The sequence below is a fragment of the Acyrthosiphon pisum genome, chromosome A1, assembly GCF_005508785.2.
Source record: "Acyrthosiphon pisum isolate AL4f chromosome A1, pea_aphid_22Mar2018_4r6ur, whole genome shotgun sequence".
Classification (NCBI taxonomy): domain Eukaryota; kingdom Metazoa; phylum Arthropoda; class Insecta; order Hemiptera; family Aphididae; genus Acyrthosiphon; species Acyrthosiphon pisum.
In genome coordinates, this window is record NC_042494.1 from 44,535,702 (window position 1) to 44,554,209 (window position 18,508).

Genomic DNA, 18,508 nt, shown 5'->3' on the forward strand with positions numbered 1-18,508 from the left:
TACCTATATTGACATCAAAATTATTAAATGCATAGGTATACTTACTTAAAAATTGAAAGCTTTAGTCATGCGAAATATACATGAAGCCATGATTAAAATAGTTTAATGTACCTATCAAATAATCAATTTATTAAATTTGTAGTGGAGCGGTAAATGTATAATTGTTTGTACATAGTTGGTGTTCCAACGGACTTGGGACTTTGGTTTTTAATAATATTCAACATTGGAAATTTAGAAACATTTGTCAGTGGTATACATATTTTCAAACATCCTGTAATCCTGTAAATTATTTATATCTGTATTAACGCCATTATACTTTTAAAAATATAATATAAAATCAATAGGATAGAAGAAAGAAGACAGCTTTTTGGTAAACAGCTTAATATACTTTAATCAGTTTAAAATTAGTTACAAAATATTGATACTATATATAGCTGGTATTTTCCATGTGTTCAACCCATGTACATTTAAAATTCAAACCGACACTATGCCCGAATAGAGTATAATAATATTGAAAAGAATTATGAATATTAAAATACTTGAAAATCTGTTGGGTTTCAACACGCATTGTCAATATATTGAATAAAACGCAAATAGAATCACGTGTCGTAATAATTAATGGTTTACGCTACATTAGTATTAAAGAGGACACCACGCGTTGTTGTTATTATATTAGCTCTACACAATACATGCATCACACACACGGGGGTGAAAGGGAGGTTGGCGTAAAAATGAAAATAATAATTCCGTCGAAATGGCAAGAGCGGTGGTGTGGAGCTGTGCGATCTGTTGCCGAAAACGTTTACGGATAAAAAATTTAAAACACAATTTCCCGTGGAAACGGTACCACGCGCGTTTAGCTGATCCTCTACCTCCTTCACATAATAAAGGCTCTTACATCCCGCACTCTAGATGTGGCGAGGTACACAATATGTCCAGGGAGGGGGGGGTCGCGAGTGCCGCGTTCAATATATATGAGATCTAGTTTGTGCAGTGTGGGTTGTGTGTGTACGGTGTACCCCATAGCTGCATATGTGTGTGTGCTTACTGCATACACGGTGTATATAGTCGGCGATGCAGGGGTGGGGCGACGTGACGCAGAATATATAGTCATTCTCTCTCATAATGGAGATTTAATAAAACGTCTTGGAAGCGAATTTCTGTTTTCCAATAAGTGTACATACACATACATAATAAAACCGGCCGCAGATTTAAGCGCCGCCGGCGGAATGCACCCCAAGAGCTCGTGCACGGCTTTATTCGCCAAAGACCGCACGCGAGAGACCCTGTAATATTATATTACATATTATTATATACCTATAGCTACCGCTGTCGCAGCCGTCGCCGTCACTATATATGTTGACAAGAGGGGTTGCCCGTGAAATTACAACTGCTGCAACTGCTACAAGCTACAACTACTAAGGTAACTACTACTACTACCACTGCAACAACGACTTTATTATCATTGCTATATTATATATTTGATATGCACCGGCGCGAGAGGAACCTGCAAGATGCGCACACACGCGACCGGAAGTCGTGGCAGACACCGAAAACCGTCTACAACAGAACCGGAAACGTTTGCGGAGGGCGCGTGTGCGAAAAATTTAATTTCGATTTACCGCCTCTTTCTGGCTTTCGCGTACTATACGCGCATGCACGAAATACGCGTAGTGCGCCGGACACACGCGCTGCAGCTTTAGTATGCTTCAAACAACAACAACATATTATAATTTTTAACTTATCGTACGCGTATGTGGTAGCTGGTATGTAACAGCAATATTATTTCAGGCTGAACGCAATGCGACGGAATATTCGTCCGAAAAAAATATATTGTCAAAAACACACGAAGGCGGTATTAAAATATTCTACAGGGATTCGTTCGAATGCGTGTGGGTTATATTATTATTACAGTTAGCTCATTCGATCACATCAATCTACTGCTGTCTGTTCGGTCGGTAGTTAAAAAAAAATATAAATAAATAAAGAGAAACAAAAAGTAAAATGGATAATGGTTTTGGATTTAAGGCAGCCAAAAAGTAAATCTTTGAATATTGCCTTAACCTGTCATATTTGCAAAAACTGCGATGATTTATTCTTTTTATTACGTTCGAGGAACTCGGCAGCAGTGGGAATGATAAATATTAAAATGAACTTTTTCCCAACAGCAAACGATTCCCGTGTGTGCACCGTAAAACGTGTTTTAAATAAACTTGTTGTAAAGTATTTGACGTGTAACGCGTGTAATTAAAACAACTTAGAAGTTTAACACGAATGTTTGACTAATTCGACCAAATCCTACGTTATTACTTACAGTAAGCGTGACCGTGTACATATAGGCTGTTGCCAGTGTATAATATAGTGTACCCATGTAGTTAATGAATTCACAATTATTCAAACAGTGGCGTTTGATTTAGAAAAGCGAATTTCCAAAGGTTCGATATAGTAGACATACAACAGTGAAATTATAAAAATACGTCAGTCCATTTTGCTGATATGTATCAAAACATTTTTTATTGTAAAATAAAATAACTGGTATGACATGGTATACAACAGTCGTCACATATTGGTGCTAACACGACTAACTGGTAGAATAAGTTGTATTTTAATTTATAATAAGTATCTACCGTTTTCTGGTTATGTATTATATATGCATTGTCTATTTTAGATATTGTGCATTCGTGGGTTTTTAATTATATTTAAATACTAAACGCTAGTTAGAGCTTTCGGGATTAGTTATCAATAATATAATAAGGGCTTTTAATTCTGTATTGACACGCGACAAACCGTACTTCGGCCGGCAATCGTATAGACACTATAAGCCAATCATCTGCTTCTTTGGTGCATAATATATAAAGTGAATAAATCAATCGACCTATTACAGACGGTTCGTGAGTAAACAATAGACATATACGGATCCTGAAACCATTTGTATGTCTCGATCAAAGGATCGGTTGTGTTGCGATGGACGGACGCAGAGTATACGATGGCGAGGTTGATCGGAAATATAGCAGACGGGACTTATATACTATACCTTAAAAAATACGAGAGGTGTGCATCTCCGGTTAGGTGTTTAGTCGTTTAGCCGCGTATAATCTGTCTATAGTTCGTATTGGAACTAGGAAACCGTCTTGATTTTAAAAAAAAAATCAGTAGTCCGAAGACTGCAGCGTATTATATTTAAATAATATCAAAATCCTACGGACTAAGATATGAGTGACAGACTAAACTGAACGGTCGGTTATAATTATCCGTCTCTCCGGGGAACACAAAAATGATAATTACTTTTGACTGGACAGACACTTTTACACCTCGGCACTTGCACGTCACTCGTACGAGTATTGTAATATAATAATACTATGTTATTTCACATATATAGCCCACACCATAATTGCGATATCGCACGTCGTCCTTGTAGGTACCACGGAAATCCCTTCTCGTCGCCTATCTGCGAACTCTAAAATTATAATATGCTGACCCAAAATAATTCTGAGCTCTTTAAACGCCACAATTAAAATCACCCACCGTGCCACCGTTTCAATTAGCATCCGTCGTCGACGACTTCGCCTCTATACCCACTCGAACCACAGAGTGCGTGCGCGCGCTCCCCATTACACACGCTTATTATTATTTTATTGTATAGGTACACATTGTTTTCCCTCCATGACTACCCTATCACCCACCATTCCTGTCCTCGGAAACGGCCGTTTGTTTTTCTGGGTACACATCCACCATGGCAGAGGCGCGAAAACGAGTGTTTTAATTAGATCCGCCGCTATTCTTGTATACACAATTTTCGCTCGCGAGACATGAGCAGACCGCACCGCGCCTCGGCAGTCTCTCAGACTCGCCCCCCCCCCTACATTATTATCCATAAACAAAAGAGGAAACTGTGGTGTCGGCCATAATATATTATATAGACGTATACATATATTTTTATATATAATGTATACGGAACTTCAGACGAGCACCAATTAACCGCGGGAAAAACGACGAAATTAATAAACATATTAATTTCCTATGTCGTGGATGCGGCGGTGGCGGCGGTCCCTTCGTTGGCTCGAGTAGATATTTCAATTCTTCTTTCGGCGGTGCTTTTATTTTTAATTCCTCCCCTTTTACCGCAGTTTTTATTAATTTCCGTGAATAAAATAATAAAATAAATTATAACACTGTATAGACCTATAATAAGTAGATAGGACAAAAACATACTGTTACGCAGACACTGCACAGTTCGGGCGGTGTGGCAGCAGGAACGACGAGGATTCAGGGTAAAATAAAGAGGTTAAAATTCCATTGAGTCGACCGTTGACGACCATTAAAAAAAGTTTCGTCGACACTTGGCGTATGCTATTTTCTGTAGTATTTTGATTTTTGGAACGACGACGGTATAAAATCTATCCGATTTGCATGACTATAAAAATAATAATTGTTATTATCATAATAATGATATAATACCTATAGGCAGCAATGTTTCCAAAAAAATTTGTTTGTAATCATACCAAGTCGACTTAAAAACGTGAAATTTTTTCATGATTAATATTATATTATGAAGCGGAGAGGTGCCAGACAGTTGTTAATGATTACAAATAAAATTGAAATTAAATTATTTTTCTATATGAAATTCATGAAAAACGATAAAATATATTAAACTTTTCAAAGCAGATTCATTCTATTATTTTCTGCATTTCAAAGTCGACACGATCGGACGAGATTTAATGTTACCATCGGCTCAGATTTGTTTTAACGATTTAACGACTTCTTTACTCGCAAATTGCTCAAGACGTATTGCACCAATGATTTTATAAAAAAAAATTTCGAGAGTATAATACATTAATACGTACTGCAGTGTACCCGCTAATACCAGTGTACATGATTAGGCCTGGTGGAGGCGAATGTGTGCCAACTTTCACGATGTTATCAGTAACGGTGGCGGCGGCGGTATTCGAGAGTCCAAACAGAGATACATACATATTATATAGGTATATACTTTTATCACTCGACACCCACGTGAAGTTTTTGGCTACCCGGGACTGCGATCCTGCCACTGATAATATTGTACGGATTTCGGTGTGAATCCACGTATTGTACCTGTGGATTTAATGTGGTCTTTGTCTTGTGCGAAGTCCTTTTACCGACCATCGACAAAATCATTGCTGTATTATATATTATATAACGGACAATCGCCACGTTTTTATTTTATGTTTTCCAGATTTCGGTTCGTCAAACGTCAAAACGATTATTTAGGATCGTCCGCGAAACATAATATCTTATACACATTATGCACAGGTCCGGAGAGGAAAATCGCTAGAAAATATCAACACGATCGATTCGACGTGTTTGTTTAGGATTAAAATCCCTAAAATATATAATATATGTTCTTAAATTTATACTGTAGCTGTTGTAGCTTAATAAATATAAAATATCAGATAAATGTCTGTTTGCTTTATCTGTACTGACATTTATTACAATGTATCGGATAAATAATATATTGTATTAAAATACAAAAAGCACTAATAATTAAGCTACATGTCATTGTATTCAATAGGTTAGGTTAGGTTAGGTTCAGTTATTAAATATTATTATCAATTTAACATATTGTACTCTATATTCTATAAACTCATAAGATATATAAACTCCATGACTAAATAGTAAATCTATTCTTCTCATTTTGCTCAAAAATATATCTAAAGTGAGCTAACCAAAGTAAGTAATTTTTGAATAAAATTCCTCTATGAAATCGCATTTTTCAATTGTTCAAAATATGAATTTAAATTGATAATTTGGTATTTGTTTAATATTAATATCATACCTGCTAAACAACCCTATTTTAATAATACAATAATACACTTTTGGATTTTATAGAAAAAAATGTTTTTGTTATTATACCTATGTAATATTATTTATGTTTATTAATTGCAAATTTTATGAAAGTTATACATTTATGAAACAATCTCATAATTGACAAAAACTTTTATAAGATCATGCAAATGTGCGTGTTTTAGATAGATGCAAAATAACTGTATTTAATGTGTAGCATCAACAATATTATAACAAACATTTTATTTTTAATCAGAAAATTTATATTATATGAATATGATTTGAACGTTAGTATACGAATGAATTCAATAATGGTGACATCATCATCGTTATTATTATTATTGTAAACTGTATTATATTTTTACGATCCAAAATACAAATAAGTGTATAGTGTAAAAGTTAAATCGATATTTTATATGGTTGTATTAACTTGGTTACTACCTATATGATACAGTCTCATAAAGTTTCGGTGCTCGTCCGTATCCATGTCATAATGGTAAACCGCAACTAGTGGCATATTTGTCACACTTTTCAGGGTAGGAGGGGGGGGGCGATAAGTTATTTTTCTCCACCTAGTCCTTATTGCCGCTATTCACGGAACAAATATAAAATACCTACACGCAATATAATATGCGAATTTTATAAATTTGTTTTTCTCCTATAACTATGTCTATATAAAAGCGTGTACAAGTATAGGTACAACAGACGTATAATAATATTATGTTTGTGCACTCAATCAAATACAATCACATGAACACAAAGCAAAAAACTTATTATAAAAAAAAACATAAACTATTTAAAAATTTTTATTTTAAAAATGATTTCCTTTTTCGTTCCGAGTTGGAGACTTATAATGAAATCAGTGAAAACAGTGTACGAAATAATTAATATTTTATTATTACATAAACATAATAATTTGAAACGTGTGTACGTAAGTATGTAAGAACAATAGCTCATTAATAATCCAATAATAAGTAAAAACACTTTTAAACACGTTTGACATTTGATTACTTTTAGCAAACAGTTGGGTAGCAGATACATTAGTCTTCGTGACTTCAAACGGTCTAAACTCGAAGAAACAAGATAAATGACTAAAATCTGAGTACTGATAATACTAATAAATAACAATAAACGAGTGTTTTGAATTCCTGAACGTATTCGGGTGTAAAGCTTAGTATATAATTGCTAATTTAAGTCATTGTAATTTTAGTCTACTATTATTTCAGGCATTTATTAAACTGAGTAATATATTTAAATAATGTATTCTAAAAATGAACAAATCGTTAAAAATCAGGACTTACGCTCTGAATAAAATCGTATAAATTATTTTCAAAGTGTAATTTTAAAACATGTTTATACATTTTGAATACTCTTACATAAAAAAATCATTTCCAAAAATGATTGTCAAAATATGCTTATTATCCATAAAAATACAAAATTCTAACAAATTATCAAGTAAATTGTATGTATTAAAAACTTTATTTTTCTTAAATTATGTAATTATATTAATTATAATACCATTAAGAAAATAAGAAGAGTACCTATTCAATACAAGTAGGTACCACGGTTTATATATTGAAGTTGGACAAATTGTACACCTGATTTCTCTAAGCTCGATATAGAACATTATTGTAAATACATTATTGCCAATTTATAATTAAACAAAAACATTCAATACCTAAAATATTTTCATCAACTTATTTATTGAACTTATTATATATTATAAATTCATAGACCTATATTCGATTTTATTTTTTTTTTTTTAGATAATTTATCAGTAGGTATATTTGTTATATTTCATATATTTATATAGGACATAGGTATATATTTTAATAGTTTTATTCTTGATGAATAATTGAGAATATAATAATATAGTATGTTCGTTGAGAATATAATTGTTATAAATAAAATACCTATTATATCTATCAACTGAATTGCACATATTTTTAATTATTATGTAATTTATTAAAACATTTGAAGACAGTTAAAACAGTTGACACTTTTTTCCTTTATCATAACCTAACGTTTTTGGTCTGTTAGTCGAACAAATTGACGTTGGCCTAATAGTGCTAATGATATTTAGATAGAATTCAGAATAATGCGTCCTGCTCATTATAATAATTGTAAACATGTAAAAGAAATCCATTCAGAAAATATAAGAAAAATTATGTATTACATAATAGTTGAACCAGATGTTCAAACATATTGTAAACTTACTATAAGAAATGTAACATTATAATATATTACAGTAGGCATCCACGACAATAAACAATGTTATTGACATTATTAGTAGGTATACTTACAGCAATATTGTATAAGTATAAATCAACAAAAATATCAACAACTTGAATTCACCAATAATTATTAATTATATTATATTATATAAAACAGATACAAATAATACCATTAAGTAACAACACTATAATATATGTTCAATTTATCAATCTTTCTGAATTATCTGTATATATAAAAAGACTTGTCCTGGGTGATTCATCATCGCCTAGCCGGAACTGCTGAAGCTATGGTTATGAAATTTTTAGTAAATGTACTTATTACCATGTATAGGCGCACTAAGAAAGGATTTTTCGAAATTCACATTTTAAAGAGGTGCTCAAACAGGGATCTTGAGGTTCACGATGGAAATTGGAAATTTTATTTTTTAAATAGTTGCCATTGGTTACAGTCTACAGTAGAAATTAGTATTTATTTATTATTGGTTTCCATTGGTTATTTGGGCAAATCAGGTACAAGCTAGCACTAAATCAAATTATTGAACATTGCAGCAAGTTACACTCAAAAACAGTTGAACAATCATAATTTTTTTAAGTTGGAATTTGTTATGGACAACTGAGTGCACGGGTTCAGCTTTGTATGAATGTTTGTGTGTAGATTAAACCTCAGGAAAGAAGACATACTAATTTAGGAATGGTTAGATTTGGTTTTTTTTTTATTCATCTGATATTAGTAGTTATGTTAGGTTAGGATTTTGTATTAATTGATTATATTAATCCACCAAAGGTGGAATACAACGAACTTGGTAAAACTTTGACACTTTAGAGTTAAGTCATACCTACGTACAAATAGCACGTTGTCCGCGATCTACCGTAGGTAGATTGCCAACCTGATAATATACTGCTGCGAATCAGAATTTTTATTCCGGGAAACGGAAAAGTTAAGATACATTTTGAACACCATACACCGAATATTAAATAACGAATTGTACAAAGTTAGGGTAATATAGAGTAGGTACCATTTAACGGGCAACGAAGTGCAAAAATGTATAACAGTTCATCAATCGAGAACGCTAAAACGGCTGGTCCAATTTTTTTTAAGATGTTCGTAACTGCTAGGAGAAGGTTTTTACGAAATAAAATTTTAGGAAAATCCACCGGAAAGGTAGGAAATCTCAAATCTGTATGTCAAAAATACAACAGTGGCGCAACAGTGCATTATATTATATTGGATGATATTGGTTAATCGGGCATGTTTGTTGATTTCATATAATATAAAAATGAATCGCAGAATGTGTTGCTAAGCGCAATAATTCTACTGTACGTGTGTTGTGACTGAACTCCTCCTAAATGGTTAGACCGATTTGAATGCATTTTTTGTATGCGTTTGCTTTTATTCATCTGATTTTAGTACGGTTAGGTTAAGTTAAGATTTTGTATTAATTGATTAGGTATATAAATCCACCATAGGCAGAATACGACAAACTTGGTGTAACTTTGATACTTTAGAGTTAAATTATACACTAACGTATATACAGCACAGGGTCCGTGATCTACCGCAGGTAGATTGCCTACCTGATAAATGATAATGTACTGCTGCGAATCAGAATTCTTATTCCGAGCTAGGAAAAGTTAAGATTAATTTTGAAACCATACACCGAATATTAAATAACGAATTGAACAAATTTTGAGTCACATATAGTTGGTACACTTAATGGGCAACGAAGTGCACGGGTTCAGCTAGTAATAAATAAATTAGAATTGCATAAAATGTACTATTTCAAAATTAATATCATTAATCATTAAGTTAATACAAGTGTCCTTATAAATTATCATATAAATTCATACCCGATTCATAACTGTGGTGTGGGTACTTAATTAGTTCAAAATCAAGATGGAAAAAAAATTATTAACAGTTTTAGATTCCTGAATTTTCTAATAAATGTATTGAATGTTTTACTTTTATTTAAGTTATAAATGTAGTTTTATTAGTTATCTGGTTTATTTTTTTTTAAGTCAATTCAAATACACACAAATACATTTTGTTTCACTAAATAGACAATAATTAAGAGGTAAAAACAAGTTAAGTAACAAAATAAATAAAACGCTAATTTGTTAAAATTAAAATTTATACTTTTCTTTTATTTGTATTAAATAATAATAATGAATCTATTTAAATTTAAAATATCAATTAATATTATGTAATCAAATCTGAAGAAACGCATTTATATATTTAAACAAAATATATTGATTATGTAATACATTTTGTTCTGAAAGTAAAATTTTGAATTTTATTGGTTTTACAGCTTATAAAATAACAGTTATTAAAATTGTGTTCTTGAGGACAAAGATTTTAAAGGTTTAATGTACAATTAATATTAAACCTATATTTCAAGTTTAAATTAGATGTATTTCAATTTAATTCCAATATGTATAGTGTGGTGCATCGGGTATATTGTCACAATGCTTGTTGAGCACGAATATCATATAGCCACTATAAGGCATGTAGCTGAATTTATTATACATCTATAATTTTACAAAATAAGTGAATCAAATAGAACACCATCGTCGTCGTCACGAAGAACATCGAAATCGAATAATGGTTTTCCTGTGATCGACAAGACCTTGTATTCAACACACACATACACACACACACACACACAAACACACACAACGTAAATAATAACTACTGCACGAATAATATACCGATAAATCTTAATATTTAATAATATAGTGTTATGGTATCTAATATTATTATTTATATTATTAAAATATTATTCTCACTTCGACGGCGACGGCGAGTAGTATAGCTGTCGTAGCAGAGTTGCGTCCACGGTCGCTGTCGGTTACGGACGTGACACGCGGTGGTGGTAGCCGACCATGGCGCGCGCGGTCTCCTATACCGGTAGCAGCCGAAGCGCGGGCGACGGCCCGGAGAGATTTCGAGCGAAAAATTAATTCGAAAACGATATTGTTTGTCGTTCTCAAAAAACTGGACGGGATGTCTACTACGAGACGGACATCGTGTCGCGGGTGAACTGTGTCACCACCTGAAGGCAATGGGACGGTGCGTACCTAATTGTAATACGATCAGACTTACTGCGTGTTAGGTATTTTTAAATTTTTTTTTCGAAAACGGTTTACAATAATTGTTTACGATTTTCGCGCGTGCGAGACGTCGTGTTTCGACAAGCCCGGACTCGTTACGTCTGGCGGATGCGTTGTCGCGAAACGGCGTGCGGTACGTAACTGTGCGCGGCGTGTGCGCGGGCTGACGACTCGCGCGGCCCAACGATACCGCGGAGGGTTGTTTAGCTCCCGAGTGGCGGCGCTCAAGTCACACGACCCCTCTATCATTGTCCGTCTGGATAAACGGACTGAAAAAAAACCCCATGTTTCTTATATATATATATATTATATATACTGTATTTATGTAATGTGTATATATAAATTCGTACGTATGTCCCGTGTCAATCGGAATTGTTAAAAAAAAAAAAAAGTAGCACCCTCACCAAGACGATTATATGTATATATATTTTTATACGCTCTACTAAGCCTATCGTTTTTTTTCGAATCGCCTGTCAACAGTCTGTTATTTTTATAACGAATCGACAATAGTGAACATTGTGTTTTTTCCGTCTGAATGTATATATTATATTTTAATGTTGAACTATATTATAATATAAAGTACCTATACATGAATCCGATAACATCGAGACCGATAACCATCAAAAAATAATCACTTGAAGATTCGTCGGGTAATGGGTCGCTCAATTTGTTTTATTTAGGTACATTCAATAGTATGTGATGTTGTGATATTATACACGATACACCCTTATTTAAAAGAGTGTATGCTGAATGTTTTCATTATTATACAGAGTAAATATTTCATATACACTCAACTGCAGTCTAGTCTTAACTATGTGAAGCAAGGGTTACTTAATACAACCCGTGTTCCACCATGACTTTATTTCAGTTCCGTGAACAGATTTTAAGCTTAGAATACATACATTATACGTTATAGTAACATTGTATTTACCCTGATATAAGATATTTAATTATTTATCAATTGTGTTTGAAGTAATAATGGCATTTTATCTTAAAATATTACAAATGTCGGTAGAAAAAAAAATCAACAAATATATTATATCATTCATATTATATTGTTTACATAATATATTTCAGAAAAAAATATAGGTTGGTACCTACTCTACATTTAATTATTAAATTATATTAATATTGGAGTACCTCGTTTAACCAACCACAAAACATAACATGGCAAACACGTAAATCAGTATCAGTTTGTACTTAATAATAATTTATGTACCTACTATAATGCAATAACATTTCTGATTTCCACAAAAATATATAATAGTTTTAATATTATTGTAAATATTACATTTAAGACGAGTCTTTATTCTATATTTTAACTCTAATAAATCCGTTTTATTTAAACTCTTACCAATATATAGTACAATGGTTTGTTATACAATACAATTTAAATAAAGCTAAGACAAATATGTAGGTACACAAATAGAAAATTATAAATGTACATCAGTGTAACAGAACGATAAGAAATTTTAATAGAAATACCAGTCTCCAGAATTAAAGAGTTTATGTAATTAATTACATGTTCAGTATCAAGTTGGTACCGAATACAAGGTATAGAGTGGTTGGAAAATTGTATGAATTTAAAAGGCCGAATAGAGTAGTGCGCTGGAAAGAAAGGAAAGTTCAACCGAAGAGTATACGGCGAGACATAAAGGAGACATTTTCGTTGATCGCGAACCAATGAGCTATTGTTATATGAATTTCTAATTTAGTAAAATAAATTCAATTTCATGTTATTCACAACGTTTATGCTGAATCCATTTCAACAAACTTTTACTAATAACATTTATAACTGTTTTGTCTGAAAACTACATCGTGTTACTATAAATTGTGATACACCGATACCTTTCATAAAAGCAAATACTTTTCGAAATAAATAATATCTAATATTAAATATATTGATAAAATAATATTTATTACTGTTAAAATAGCAATTATTTCTCTGTGTATTTACTATCAATATAATTCGAAGATTGCTTAAACAAAATGTGTAACTCAAGAATATTATTAATATGCACAATTTATTGTTTAAATTTAATACATTATATTTAATATAACTTATAATGTAACCTCATTTTTGCTTTATCAAATAAAGTCAACGGATTACGATAAATATGAATTTTTGTATTATTGTATAAAAAATTTAAAAATTTAAAGTAGAAAACGGAGTAGAGTTTTCATTGGCATAAGACACTAAAGACAGATTTTTAATGAATGTTCCCAGTGTCATCAATTTATCAACATTCCTGGTATTGAATGACTCTGTGAATGTTTTAAAGTACTAATTGTATGTATAATGTATATGTTACCATTATTTTTGGTTAATATTATATTATAATATGTTAAGTCCAAAAAAACCAAAATGTTAATACTCTATTTAATTTATTATCCTAAGAGGAAATATTAATTTGCAAAGTTGCTTATTTAGTATTGTGTTAAACTTGTTTATTGTGCGTAATTTGTTAGAAATAAACATTTCACATTAAATAAATAAATTATTATAAGAATGAGCTTGCCATAATGCTTTGATTATAAATGAAATACAAATACACTATTAAACAACATTACAGTGTTACATCATAATCCATTTAGGTTTTAATAGTATTAACAACACAACCGAAATTCATGCGGAAATAGATAATGGACTATCCCGGTGGGATTTCGTGGACCAAATGAGAATATCCGTTATTCTGTTCTTATTCGTTCTAAACTACGTAGAAACGTTATCAAAGGTATTACAGTCAATATTGCACATTATCATTATACTGATAGCATAAAACGTAGGCACATCCCCGGAAGTTACCCATTTGACACCCCGTGAATACGTTTGTTGAACCGACAAACGGTTCCCGGCAACATCTTTGGATTTCAATCATTTATGATTACCAACGATTAATTTCTTGCAGGATCAGTCGAAAGAGATTAGTATTTTACCTTTTCACATTCACAATGTTTATAGGCTACTTAAACAAATATATATATATATTAATATCACAGTACCTACCTAACAAATATGTATTAACAATTTATGGTTTCTATAAACTTTTTTAATGACAATTCTAAGACCATTTGTATAAAATTATTTAAATATTATTATATTATAAAAAAGTCCCAAATTCATAGAAAATAAATTAAATTATGATTCACAAGAAGACGAAGACATATTTAATATATAATTAATTCTAGCTGTCTCTCTTTGACACTTATGGAAAATTTCATTGTTGAGAAAGAGAGAGATGTCCAACGAGTTAAACAATTGCATAACATACTTATATTATAGATCACGGTGAAACCCTTATTCGACATTTAAACACTGGAATATTATTATGCTATTTAAAAATTATATTAACATATTATGAGCAGGTACTCTAATATTCTGGTTAAATGTTATGTATTTAAGAAAATTGTATTTAAATGTTTTTTTAAATGATTCATTTAAAATGTCATACTATTAAATTATATATCGCATTAGTCATTAATAATTACAATAGGTTCTCCTAAAGTACATTTTATAATTTTGGTTGTACCTACTTAATCAAATCATTTAAATCAAGTCGTATTAATTACATACTTTCATTTTTAAATATAAATACCTATTTAGTATTAATTTATTTTTAAACTTTAAAAATAAAGACTAGAATTTACTTTTGATTTATCGTTAAGAGCCATTTATAAAAATATGATAGGTATTCACCATCAATATTGGAATACATTTTTCTCTTTATATTTAAAAATTGTTTAATCAGCATAAACGTTAACATAAAGTTAACTATAATAGTATTATGTACTTACACGAGATATCGTTTTGCTCTGCTAAGCGTGTGAAAAACAAAGATAAGAAATGTAAATGTTGGGATCGTTTCAGTTAAACTACCGTCATAAATGTTTTCAGTGGACCATTTGAATTTGATGATAATTTGAGTTTGCAAACACTAAACACTCGTTATATGTTAACGTAAGTATGTATTATATTTACCTCCAACCCAACCTTGGTGATATTTTTTAGATTCATTGCTGTTATTCAGTATTTTGGTGTGTAACCGTGCAGGGGTTATTTATATTGTTTTTTTTTTAAAACATAACGAATTTTCCTCATAAATATAATTGAAAGATTACTATCTTAAAAGTTAAAGGTGTATATATTCCACTTCTTCGTTTCAAAATGACAACCTAGTAAATGTGCTATTATGGCACCAGAAATTATCATTCAACAACAACATTTTTCAAAATAATTTAATGGACGTCATAAAAAAAGATTCTAAACGGAGACCAAATAGTATCCTTGCATAAGTATTTCAGTTTATTTGATATTGTGTTCTAAATGTATTGCTATATCATTTGATTTTGATTTATATTATTTATTGTAAAAAATTAATTTAATCTTATTTAATACGAGTGTTGACAGTATTCAAATTAAACCTAATAATTAATTAAAGTATTATTTTAAGTTTAAATATTGTCATAATATGTATAAAAATAAAAATGTGGGTACCTAATTAGAAAAATCTATTCGAAAAATGTGTTAATATATGTTTGGCGCTAAAATAAAAATTATCAAGTCTCGTGATGGAAAACATATCTTTGAAAAATACTGCTCAATACCTGAACATTATCATGGTTCTGATCCTGTAGCTTAGGTCAAAAAATTAAATAAAAATAAAAATGATCACACGTGATTCCGATTACCAACATCAATATTGCTGGCACTTCAACTTGTCTACTTGTTTAAAGTATGTCCAAAACTCTCTTATCAAGTACAGATTAAAAAAATATTCATCCCTCTAGTATTTGCCTTGATGACCGTGAAAAATCAAGAATTATATACGCAAATTTTTTCATTAATTATTAATGTGTATACTGTACACAAAATAATATAAATGTAACAACGAATGCAAATTTAGAAATTTATTAATTTATTTAATTTAGAAATTAATTCTATAGATAACATTTTTCCATTTTAAATTCATTCAACAAGTTTTTTTACAATTTTCTCAAAACATTCATCAAACAATTCAAGAAATTGGGCTTTCAGTAAGAATAAATGTCTTTTTCTTTTTAATTTTTTTTTTCGTAGAATTTAATTTACTTCCCACACATTTGCCAGCTATGGCATTTTTCCCGTTAGTTATGTATATAAAAAAGGTTAAGCGTATATATTATATAAATAGAAAATATTAAAGAAAAATTAAATATATATTGTTAGGTATAGATTATTTTATTTTAATTTCTTGGTTAGGTTCAAGAAATACTGATTATTTTTAAAACACTTTTTGGAGATACTAACGAAAGGAAAACCTAGACTATACAATAATTACAACCCACCAATCTTCCCTCCAGAAATGTGGTCAGTGTCAGAACGATTAATCCGAGATTTGCATAGAACGATAAATACGATAGATAGTCACAGAAAGATAAATAGAATGCATAAATTCAGGCATTTTTCTAATTGTATTTGTTTTTATGTTTACATAAATGATAAATGCATACCACAATATTGCAAAAATATCAAATGCAAACTGAAGTGACAATATAGAGATGTTAGTTTGTGCCTGTGGACGAAGAACAAAAAAAACGAAGAAAATAAATTATAGAATCAAATTTAAGATTAAAATAAATTCATGCCTATAATCTTTTAAATAAAAATTACTATACATTAAAATATTTGCGTGTCAATCACCCATCATTTAAATCACATCATTTAAATGTTTAATATTTTAATATTTAAGTTTAAATTCGTAAATTCCTAATGTAGATTTTTTTAAGATTGACCACAATTTTCAAATTTAAATTTCGAAATACCTAATGTTTAATTTTTAAGGTTGACAAAAATACAAACATCTTTTAAATATTTTTATATTTTTAACACTCGATCTCTCGTACACTAAACATTTCTAACATTATAATATGACCATTCGGTCAGTTTGCATTCGAACACAATATGACCTCCGAGCTAAAATATTCGAACTGGTAACTGTCGCCCGAAGTAATGCTCTCGATATAATAATATATGGAACTTGCAGAGGAAATTAATACGCAGTTACCGCTATGTCCATCGCCAACGACGTGCGGTGAAAGGTGACTATATATAAACATAATATTTGAAACTCGAATGTGTCACTCACTGCACACAAGTAAACATAGTGCACTATTGTATAGGTACTCAATCCGTAACACGAACCCACGAAATCGGATAACGTATTTGTAGACATTCGATTATTGTTTGTGTGAAACAATGCTCGTGTGATGATACACGCACGTCGTACATATTACGTTTTCCGTTTAACCGTGTCAAGAGTAAGAACGATATCATGACGGCTGTTATTAAATTATATTATCCACAAATGGGTTAGAAAACAACAAACGTCACATCGGATTAGCCTCCTTCCCGAATGCAGCGCAGCGTCGCAATGAGTATAGCAGTCACAATATACCTTTCGTGCATGGTATTTAATACATATATATATAAACTGGTCATAACACTAACGGGTATAAAAGTTCGTTGGATTAAGTTGACACTCGTGTTAGAGCCTTTTTGTCCTGGACAGGAACGGTCACCGCCGTCGTCCTCAACACAGCTGTTGTGAGTTGAAATCCCGTTGTTTGAAATAATATATTTTATCAATTTCCGCCAGTGATCCCAAAAAATGAACACTTCCGCTTGGTAAATCCCGTGTTTCCCGTACGCGTATATGTATATATTTTTTAAATATTGTTTCGACGAGATAAAAAAAAACCTACGAACAAACAAGAGTACACAACCTAACCCACCTATATAGTTTCAACACTACCCTAGATTATTATAATATCGTTGGTTGTGATATTTTTACACGTGCGTTATTATTAAACAGGTTGATCGTTTTTTAACGTGAAAACGTCCCTACTATCTCGGTGAACTCAAAAAGTTTCTAACGCTCTCTGTTTAAAAAGTCTATAATACACGGCACACATAATACGTTACGTACTATAATCTTGTAATCCAGACATATTTACTTTTATTTTTCCTCACACATTCAATACCTTCTACAGACCATAAACATATTTTATTTTTCATAAATGGTATATATCAGATAATATCGCAATTTATTTTACAAACAAAATGCTACATGAATAGCGTTGTAAATATTTTTACGGTAAATTTTCATACTACATGATCTTACTTATCAAATGTGTAAAGTATATTTTACTGTACTACCACACGTGTTATCATTATTTTTCAATATTATTATTTCGACTTTTTATACATATACCTAATTATGGTACCTAACTACCGCAACCGCATGCAGTATAATACCATATAATTATTACACGTACAATATAGTTTTACATTACATATACAAAACAACACT

At 31.0% G+C, this 18,508-nt stretch overlaps 1 protein-coding gene across 1 annotated transcript in view; it reads right to left on the reverse strand.

Moving 5' to 3' along the window:
- Positions 1 to 11,318, reverse strand: part of LOC100571057 (discoidin domain-containing receptor 2) — a 163,227-nt gene extending 151,909 nt beyond the window's left edge. Inside the window, exon 1 of the mRNA XM_003247137.4 lies at positions 10,836 to 11,318. The gene's annotated coding sequence lies outside the window, so the exon portion shown is untranslated. The remainder of the gene's footprint in view (positions 1 to 10,835) is intronic.
- Between the last annotated feature and the right edge of the window lie 7,190 nt (positions 11,319 to 18,508).